The sequence below is a fragment of the Erythrolamprus reginae genome, chromosome 2, assembly GCF_031021105.1.
Source record: "Erythrolamprus reginae isolate rEryReg1 chromosome 2, rEryReg1.hap1, whole genome shotgun sequence".
Classification (NCBI taxonomy): Eukaryota; Metazoa; Chordata; class Lepidosauria; order Squamata; family Dipsadidae; genus Erythrolamprus; species Erythrolamprus reginae.
Genome location: NC_091951.1, coordinates 5,251,806 through 5,262,939, shown reverse-complemented (window position 1 = coordinate 5,262,939; position 11,134 = coordinate 5,251,806).

Below are 11,134 nucleotides of genomic sequence, written 5' to 3'. Positions count from 1 at the left end.
TTCTCTTTTTTTTGTTTGTTAGTGTAGGCTGAGTAGGATATATATATTCCACGTATATAGGCTTTCATTGCATCCCAAACTACCTGTAGAGTTGTATCTCCTTCGCAGTTGGTCGTTACAAAAGGTGGTAATTCATTTTCTATTTTGGTTTTAAAATGTTCTTCATTTATGGTGGAATAATTCATAGTCCATTTTTTGTATGTTATAGAGTCTTGGTTATTGAGAGTTAAGAGTATGGGATTATGATCGGCCCATGTAGCAGGTAAGATTTTTATTTCTCTTGTTTGATTTATAATATAAGAATTGGACAAAGCCATATCTATGCGCAACCAGGATTTGTGTGGGTATGACAAAAAAGTGTATTGTGTATTTTCCAGGAGGTGTGTTCTCCATATATCTTTAAGGGCAAATTCATATGTTAGGTAATCAAATGTAGATGGGAGGATTTTTCGAGAACAGTGGTGTTTGCTACTCTTATGGTCTTTGCTTTTGTTGTGTATCGCATTGAAATCACCTATTATAATAAAATTTGTTAAATTTAATTCTAGAATTTTTTTTATGTAGTTGTGTGTAAAATTCTAGTTGATTAATAGTGGGTGCATATATTCCTATTATTGTTAATTGTTCATTTTTTATCGTTGTTTGTACCATTAAAATTTGGCCATCAGGTTCTTCATATATAAGTTTTGGTTTATATTGACTTTTGACGTATATTGCTATTCCTCTCCTTTTAACTAATGCTGATGAGGTGAAAAGTTCGCCAAGACCTGGGAGTAATAAAGTCGTGATGTCTTTTTTTACGATATGTGTTTCTTGTAGACATGTAATGTGGAAATTATGACTTAGGAGTTTGTGGAAATTTTTTTCTCTTTTTCTGACTGAGTTCATTCAATCCATTAATATTCGTTGAGAATATAGTAATGCCATCTTTTTGTGTTGTAGTATCTAATTTTCTGCCATTTTTATTTTTTGGCTTTGGCTTTTGCCCTTGTGATCGGTCCTTGTCTGTCATGTTTGTTTTGTAGTTTCTGTGGGTCATTTTCCTCAGTCTGTATTGTTTCTGGCTCTTTTTCTTGGATGATGTCTTCTAAACTTGATTCTTCGGTGTTTGTTGTATCTTTATCTTCTATTTCTTTTGAAAATCTTTCTTTGAGAGGTTTTAATAATTCTTCATAAAATTCCTTTGCATTTTCCGGTGTCGTTATTTTATATTTTTTGTCCAGTAGAGTTATGAGTATCCCTTCTGGTATCAGCCATTTAAACATAATTTTATTTTTGTTTAGTTTGGATGTTAGGAATTGGTAGGGTTTACGTTTATCTCCTACTCGTTTGGGAATCTGCCTTAGTACTGTTATTTCTTTTCCTCCGTGTGAGATTACATTTTCTTTTGATGTTCTATATATTTCATCTCGTATACTTCTCTTTGTGAATCTTATATGTATTTCACGAGGTAATCTGTCTCTGCATGCAAATGAGGTAGAGACTCGATATATTTCATCAATTTGTTCTAACATTTCCTGTTTTGTTTTCCCGGTAATTTTTGAAAGTATTTCGGACATGGTTTGTGGAAGATCTTGGTCATCTGTTTCCTTCACGTTTTGAAATCGCAGGAAGAAGGCAGATTTTTCCATTTCTAAGTTCATCACCGCCTCTTCTAATTTCTTGTTTATGTATTCTACTCTGGCCTCTGTAAATTGCAGGCGCATTTCTGTTCGTTCATTTTTTCCTTCTATTGTTTGAATTTTTTGACCGTTAGTGGTTACTATTTCTTGTACCGTTTCCATTTTGTTGTCTAGTTTTCCGACGCATTCGTCTAGGCTGCCAATGTTGTCTTGCATTTTTTAAATACCTTCTCGCATTATTCCCATGCTTCCATACATTGATTCGTGGTTGCCATCGATGGATTCTTGCATCTTTGTCATCATTTCATAGAGTGAGGCCATTGTAATAGTAGTAGATCCTTGGAACAAACTTCCAGCAGACGTGGTAGATAAATCCACAGTAACTGAATTTAAACATGCCTGGGATAAACATATATCCATCCTAAGATAAAATACAGAAAATAGTATAAGGGCAGACTAGATGGACCATGGGGTCTTTTTCTGCCGTCAGACTTCTATGTTTCTATGTAATATTCTGGGGTGGTTGTGAGGCTTGAGGTGGTGTTGCTTTGTCTGTAGGAGTTGCCTCTGGTGGACGTTGAGCAGATGATGTGGCCGATTGTGTGGTATTCTTTTTCCATGCTTTTGTTATTGTTGTTTGGTTTGTTGTAGACATATTCAGATTTATTGTTCGATATTTTGCGTTAGATTTTTGGGGTGGTATTCAATTCAATTCTTGGGTTAGTAGAGTTATTTAAGTAGTTTAAGTATTTAAGTATTTAAGAGAATAGGATAGATCTGTCATTACTACCCCCCTGACTGATTTGTTTAACCAATCCTTGTTAACCGGAGAAGTTCCTGAGGATTGGAGAATGGCCAGTGTTGTGCCTATTCACAAGAAGGGCAGTAGAGAAGAAGCTGGTAACTACAGGCCAGTTAGCTTGACATCAGTTGTAGTTAAAATGATGGAGACTCTACTCAAAAAGAGGATAAATCAGCACCTAAAAAACAATAACTTATTAGACCCAAATCAGCATGGCTTTACTGAAGGCAAATCATGTCAGACTAATCTCATTGATTTCTTTGACTATGTCACAAAGGTGTTGGATGAAGGTGGTGCCGTGGATATTGCCTACCTGGACTTCAGCAAAGCCTTTGATACGGTTCCACATAAAGAGCTGATAGATAAATTAGTGAAGATTGGACTTAATCCCTGGATAGTTCAATGGATTTGCAGCTGGCTGAAGCGTAGACATCAGAGAGTTATTGTTAATGGCGAGTATTCTGAGCAGAGTCAGGTTACAAGCGGTGTGCCACAAGGATCTGTTCTGGGTCCTATTCTTTTTAATATATTTGTGAGTGACATAGGGGAAGGTTTGGTAGGGAAGGTTTGCCTATTTGCCGATGACTCTAAAGTGTGCAATAGGGTTGATATTCCTGGAGGCGTCTGTAATATGGTAAATGATTTAGCTTTACTAGATAAATGGTCTAAGCAATGGAAACTGCAGTTTAATGTTTCCAAATGTAAAATAATGCACTTGGGGAAAAGGAATCCTCAATCTGAGTATTGTATTGGCAGTTCAGTGTTGGCAAATACTTCAAAAGAAAAGGATTTAGGGGTAGTGATTTCTGACAGTCTCAAAATGGGTGAACAGTGCAGTCAGGCGGTAGGGAAAGCAAGTAGGATGCTTGGCTGCATAGCTAGAGGTATAACAAGCAGGAAGAGGGAGATTATGATCCCCCTATATAGAATGCTGGTGAGACCACATTTGGAATACTGTGTTCAGTTCTGGAGACCTCACCTACAAAAAGATATTGACAAAATTGAACGGGTCCAAAGATGGGCTACAAGAATGGTGGAAGGTCTTAAGCATAAAACGTATCAGGAAAGACTTAATGAACTCAATCTGTATAGTCTGGAGGACAGAAGGAAAAGGGGGGACATGATCGAAACATTTAAATATATTAAAGGGTTAAATAAGGTCCAGGAGGGAAGTGTTTTTAATAGGAAAGTGAACACAAGAACAAGGGGACACAATCTGAAGTTAGTTGGGGGAAAGATCAAAAGCAACATGAGAAAATATTATTTTACTGAAAGTGTAGTAGATCCTTGGAACAAACTTCCAGCAGATGTGGTAGATAAATCCACAGTAACTGAATTTAAACATGCCTGGGATAAACATATATCCATCCCAAGATAAAATACAGAAAATAGTATAAGGGCAGACTAGATGGACCATGAGGTCTTTTTCTGCCGTCAGACTTCTATGTTTCTATGTTTCTATGATAGTATTAGTATCTTTGAGCGTATGTTAATATGTTAATTGGTTAATTTTATTTAGTTTTTGTTCTGTCTGGGTTCCCCCAGACCTCAACACCAACTGGAAAAAACAGCCAGACACTCTGGTAAAAGCAAAAGTACTTTATAGCTGGAAAAAAGAAACACAGAGGAAAACCTGTTCTTCCCAACAGACAGGCTATAATACTTTACAACAGAGTCCTGATGTCCAGACAATAAAGCAAGCTTCTTGCTGGCACCCCCCCCCCAAGGTTTCAGTAGTCAAAGGCACAAACCAGGATTCCAAGACGCCAAAGTTCACAGCCAGGTCCCAAGACTCTCAAAGATAAAACTCCACAAGCCAGGAAGGGTGGGTCTGCCTTTTAGCCTTTCCAAAGAGCACCACACCCAAACCCAGCTGTTGCCTCTTTAATGCTGAAAGTACCTAGCCAATTGGTTCCTCCGCTGTGTAGCTCTTCTCTGTCGCAGATCAATTATGGCTTGTGCATTTTCCTCTAAGGAATCCAGGCTGCTTGCTGGGGAGAGCTCCCTCTGGGGGGACTCTGGCTGTCCTCCCTCTTCTTCAGCCTGGGATTCCTCCTCCTCGTCTGCCTGCCCCTCCTGTTCCTCATCCTCTCCCTCTGAGCTGGAAACCGACAGAAGATCAGCCATTCCCTGAGGGGCCTCAGACGGAACCACAACACCATCCCCCCGTGGAAGGCCCCTCCCCACCTGCCAGCGGAGAGGACGCGGTCTCTGAGGGAACTGGGCGTGAAAATCCCGAATAAGGTCGGGAGCGTCCAACAACGCCGCTTCCACCCAGGAGCAATCATCAGGGTCCCCCTCCACCCACCGCACCTTGTACTGGAAGCAACCGTCCACCCAACGGGAATCCACAATGTCATGTACCATAGCTTCAGGGAGGTGGTCACGAACACACGGGGCAGGAAACACGGGAACATTGGGACGGAGCGGACAATCGGGAGGGACAGGGACTAACAGTGAACGGTGAAACACAGGGTGAACCCGCAAGTTGGCCGGCAGGGTGAGCCGGTAGGCCACCGGATTGATCACCCGCTCAACGGGAAAAGGACCCAGGAACCGGGGATCTAATTTGTGTCGGGGTAATTCAGAGGCTACGTATTTCATGGACAGCCACACCTGATCCCCCACCACCAAGGGGGGCACATCCCGTCTGGAGCGATCAGCCACCCTCTTGTAGTCCTCCTTGGCTTTATTCAGGTACCTCTTCACCATCTCGTGGACCGCCTGCAGCTCCGAGAGAAAGTCCTCAGCAGCAGGCACCGGGGAATCTAGGAGGGTCAAGGGAAAGAAGCGAGGGTGGAATCCATAATTTGCGAAAAAGGGCGTGAGCCGGGTCGATGAGTGGCGGGAGTTGTTAAAAGCGAACTCCGCTACAGGGAGGAACCGGGACCAATCAGTCTGGTGATCCGCCACGACACACCTCAGGTATTGCTCCAGTATCCCTATGACTTTTTCTGTGCCTCCATCGGTCTGGGGGTGCTGCGTCGATGCGAGGCACACGGACACATTCAGGGCCGACATCAATTCCCGCCAAAACCGGGCTGTGAATTGTGTTCCCCTATCAGAGACCACTCGATCCGGAAGCCCATGTAACCTAAACACGTGGCTGATAAACATTTGAGCCGTGAGTTGGCAGTGGGCACCCTAGTGCAAGGTACAAAATGGACCATCTTGGTGAGCATGTCCATCACCACCATGACTACCGTGAAGCGAGCAGAGGAAGGCAAATGAGTTACAAAGTCAATGGACACGGCACCCCAGGGTCTCTCAGGCGTGGGCAAAGGTTGCAGTAATCCCGGTGGGGCTCCAGTCACCCCCTTGGCCGTATGACACCGGACACAGGTGGCCACATAGGAACGCACATCATCTTGGATGCGTGGCCACCAGAATGTCCGAGAGACCAGCTCCAATGTTTTGAACAGGCCAAAATGCCCCGCCACTGGACAGTCATGACACTGGGTCATAATCAACCCTCTCACTGGGCCGGCGGGAACATACAGCTGCCCCCGGTACCGAAGCAAACCGTCTTGAAACGTCCAGGGGGAATTGGGTGTTAACTCCCGCACTCTCTGCGCTACAAACCCATCCTCCCGCTGCGCCTCCCGTAAACGGCGACGCAAGTCCACTGGGTCCTGAGTGGCAGCCAAAGCTGCAGGGGGTAGAACCGTCTGCAGAGGAGCCGGCTCCTTCGGGTGCGTGTACTCCGGCTTGCGCGACAAGGCATCTGCTCGAGGGTTCTGGGCACTGGGAGTGTACCTGATGCGGAAATTGAACCACGCGAAAAAGAAGGACCAGCGGATCTGTCTCTGGTTCAATTTTCGAGCCGTCTGCAAATACTCGAGGTTCCGGTGATCCGTCCGTACCTCGATTTGATGACGGGCCCCCTCCAGGTAATGCCGCCAATGCTCAAAGGCGGCCTTCACCGCTAAGAGTTCCTTCTCCCAAATAGTATAATTCCTTTCCGAGGGAGACAATTTCCGGGAGAAGTAGGCACACGGAAACAACATGTCACCGGGACGATGGGCTTGGAGGAGCACTGCGCCAACCGCTACATCTGAAGCATCTGTTTCCAACACAAACGGCCGAGCGGGATCAGGATGGCGCAGAAGCGGTTCCGCCATGAACGCCGCTTTCAGGGCATCAAAAGCCTGCTGTTCCGCCTCCCCCCAACCAAACGGGACTTGTTTTTGTAACAACCGAGTCAAGGGCGTGGTTAACGTGGCATACCCCGGAACAAAAGCCCGATAGTAGTTCGCAAACCCCAAAAGACGTTGTACATCTTTCACCCGTCGTGGAGGTTGCCAAGACTGAAGTGCGGCCACTTTGCCCGGGTCCATGGAAATGCCACCTGGAGACAAAATGTGCCCAAGGAATTCAACGGTAGTCTGGAAGAATTGGCACTTCTCCAGCTTGGCATACAAATGCTGCTCCCGCAACCGGAGCAGGACCTGGCGCAAATGGTCCAAATGCAAGGCATGGGTCGAGGAATACACTAAAATGTCATCAAGGTAAATCACCACAAAATGGTCCAACATGTCCCGGAACACGTCGTTCATCAGATGTTGAAACACGGCCGGGGCGTTGGTGAGGCCAAATGGCATCACTGTGTATTCAAAGTGGCCGTAACGCGTGCCAAACGCTGTCTTCCACTCATCCCCGGCCCGCATCCGGACCAAATTGTACACACTGCGCAAATCGATTTTGGTGAATACCGTTGCCGTCCGCAACCGGTCCATGAGTTCAGGGATCAAGGGCAAGGGGTACCTATTCCGCACCGTGATGGCATTAAGGCGGCGATAGTCACAGCAGAGGCGAAGATCGTCCGTTTTCTTTTTCACGAACAAAACAGGGGCAGACAAAGGGGACTTGGATGGCCGAATAAATCCCTTGGCCAAATTCTTCTCCACAAACTCCTTGAGAGCCACAAGCTCCGGCTCGGACATGGAGTACAAACAACCAGCCGGGAGCTTGGCATCAGGGAGCAGGTCGATGGCACAGTCATACGTCCGATGCGGTGGTAGCCGATCCGCCTCCTTCTCGTTGAACAAATCGGCGAACTCCTCGAGGCAACGGGGTAATTGGATCGCGGGAACTACTGGGCCGTGGGCTGCGCACACATGTCGGTGATGGTCCACGCACTGTAAACTGGAGAATGTGACCAGGTTCTGGGACCACATCACATGCGGGTCATGTGCACGCAGCCATGACAACCCCAACACGAGGGGAAAATGAAGCCCCTTGGTAACATAAAACTGTAGGGCCTCCTCATGAGTTCCGATGCACATCCGCACCGGCAGGGTCTGGAAACGGATGGGACCAGCCAGCAAGACCCGCCCATCGATGGTCTCCACAGTTAATGGCGGGGTAACAGGACAAAGGGGCAAGGAATGACGTTGGGCAAAGGCTTCGTCCAAGAAATTCGTTGTCGCCCCCGAATCCACGAGGGCCAACGCGGGATAAGTCCGAGTCCGTTGCGCGATATGCAGAGTCACCGCAAGCGTCAGGTGTCGAAACGGTCCGGAGTCGGGAGTCGTGGAGTCAGAAGAAAGTGGGATCCCCGCCCGACCTAGTGTTGCCACCAAGCCAGGCCCCCCTCGTTTCCCGATCGTTCCGGCGACGGAGGACATCCAGACGAAGGCCCCGCCATCGGAGAGTTCATGACAGGGATGGGGACACAAGGGGTTGTCTCCTGGAACTGCACGGGGGACGCCATGGGAAGCACGGGAGAACTATAGGGTACGGGAACGACGGCAGCCACCATGCTCCGCCTCTTGTGGGGACAAACGACAGCAAAATGTCCCGGGGCCCCGCAATAGAAGCACAACCCAGCTGCCCGCCGACGCCCTCGTTCCTCCTGGGTTTGTCGGGGTCGGGCGTAACTCACGTCCATCGGCTCCCCGGCAGCAACACGATCCATCAGGCGTGGAGGCAGCGCTGGTGAAAAACGTCGGGGCGCAGGGACCGGAGCCGGGGTGCCTACGGTCGACAACCCCCGCCGTGGAACAGGTGTCGGCGGGACGCCTGACGCATGGGGGTTGGACCGGCCCGCTCGACGGACTTCCCTGGCCAACAGCCTGGCCTCTATTGCCAAGCAATGCCGCTCCAAAGCGTCCAACGTGCCGGGCATCACCTCATGCACCAGTTCATCCAACATAGTGTCTGATAGTCCGTCCTGAAAGGCCTCGATCAGGGCAACCTCATTCCACTGGACTTGCCCGGCCAGAGACCGAAAGTCAGCCATGTAGTCCACCAGGGGGCGCGAACCCTGGCGCAGTTGCTTCAGCGCCCGCGTGGCCGTCTGCTCCTGCACCGGGTCCGCAAATTGGTGACGCAGCAGGTCACAGAAAGCAACGTAGTTCTGGAGTAGCGGGTTATCCCGGGCCAGGTAAGGTGCCACCCATGACGCTGCAGGGCCAGCCAACAAACTACACAGAAACGCCACCTTGTGGTCATCCCCTGGGAAGTGCATCATCTGGGCGTTGATAAAAAGCTGCACCTGGCTCTGGAACGCAGAAAACAGCCGCCGGTCCCCCCAGAACTTTTCCGGCATCGCCACAAAACATTTCCTTCTGGGCAAAGGTGCTGGAGGAGGTACCACAGGTGCCGCCTGGGGTGGGGCCGCCTGGGACAAAACCTCCACTTGGCGTTGTAATAGCAGGACTGTCTGGGTCAACTGAGCAATGTCCCCTCGCAACTCTGCAAAGACAGCCTGCATGTCAGCTGCAGAAATATCCATGATGGCAGGCAAAAACAGGAAGTCAAAAAGCAAAAGATGTCCAACAAGGAACCAGCAGCAGAGAGCAAGAAAAATAAACAACCAAACCACCCCTCCAAAATGAGCACCAGGTGTCTGGTGGTTGGTGGAGTTTTATACTGTTCTGTCTGGGTTCCCCCAGACCTCAACACCAACTGGAAAAAACAGCCAGACACTCTGGTAAAAGCAAAAGTACTTTATAGCTGGAAAAAAGAAACACAGAGGAAAACCTGTTCTTCCCAACAGACAGGCTATAATACTTTACAACAGAGTCCTGATGTCCAGACAATACAGCAAGCTTCTTGCTGGCACACCCACCCCAAGGTTTCAGTAGTCAAAGGCACAAACCAGGATTCCAAGACGCCAAAGTTCACAGCCAGGTCCCAAGACTCTCAAAGATAAAACTCCACAAGCCAGGAAGGGTGGGTCTGCCTTTTAGCCTTTCCAAAGAGCACCACACTCAAACCCAGCTGTTGCCTCTTTAATGCTGAAAGTACCTAGCCAATTGGTTCCTCCGCTGTGTAGCTCTTCTCTGTCGCAGATCAATTATGGCTTGTGCATTTTCCTCTAAGGAATCCAGGCTGCTTGCTGGGGAGAGCTCCCTCTGGGGGGACTCTGGCTGTCCTCCCTCTTCTTCAGCCTGGGATTCCTCCTCCTCGTCTGCCTGCCCCTCCTGTTCCTCATCCTCTCCCTCTGAGCTGGAAACCGACAGAAGATCAGCCATTCCCTGAGGGGCCTCAGACGGAACCACAACAGTTTTATTTGAAAGTTAAAGGTTGTTAATAAGTTAGTAAGAAACATAAGATTTTAATGTATAGGATAGAAGTAAGGTATATGTAGAATAGGAGAATAAGGCATTCAGTTTTATCAGTCAATTTTGTCTATACCATATATAAGAAAACACAGTAAATTATGTTATTAAGTAGGTAGAGTTTTATCTATAATATATTAAATATAAAAAGGAAACACAGTATTCTATATTATAAATTCGGTACAATTTTGTCTATAATGTATATAGGTTATGTTATACAATCAATTAGGAGATATTTTTATATTTTGTTAATTGGTTTTAATCTATGGAAGATCTACTATAAATATCTATATAAAATCAATTATAAATGTTTCAATACAATTATTTTGATTTCCAATTAATGTTAATATTTACAAAATAACTTTATTTAATAGAGATTCAAACAATTCATTAGTTAATGTTCTATATAAAGGGTAGAAAGGAGAGTAAGTATGAAGTGGTAGGTTTAGAAAAGGAGTAGATTTAGAAAGGAAAAAGAAAGTGGGGAGAGTACATATATTTTATATAAAAAGAAAATAACAATCTAATTGACAATTGATTATATCAGAAATATTATATGTAATAAGGTTTTTTTGTTAATTAAATATATAAAGTATGCAAAGAGGAAATATATATATATATATATTGCTACTACGTTTCTAAATCTTTTACTATATTAATCTAAATATTAATCTAAATTATTTAAGTACAGGGAAAAAAAGGAAGAAAAGAGAGAAAAGATATTAAGTAAATACAATTATTACTTTAATTAAGAGTAAGCTATTATTATAATTCCTTATAAAATTAATTTAATAAACATTTAATTAATTTAATAAACAGTTAATGGGGTTGTTTTCTTATCTTTTTCAACAAAGTATCTTCAGTATGTTTGGATATGAAGTTTAAAACGTTTCAAAGATATTCCACAAAAATGTTCCACCGGTATTCAAGTAGCTTTTTTAGTCGGGAGGTAGAAAATCAGTTTATTTCAGTTTATCAATCTGTCTGGTGTCCTCCGTCAATTAGTCAATCAGTCCATCAATTAATTAGTCTATCAGTCCATCTAATAATCAAATAGTCTATAGTTGTTATGATTAGTAGTTATAGCTGGTACAGTTCAAATAGGCACAGAGTTAATATAATCCAAATAGGCTCGAAGAGGGGAA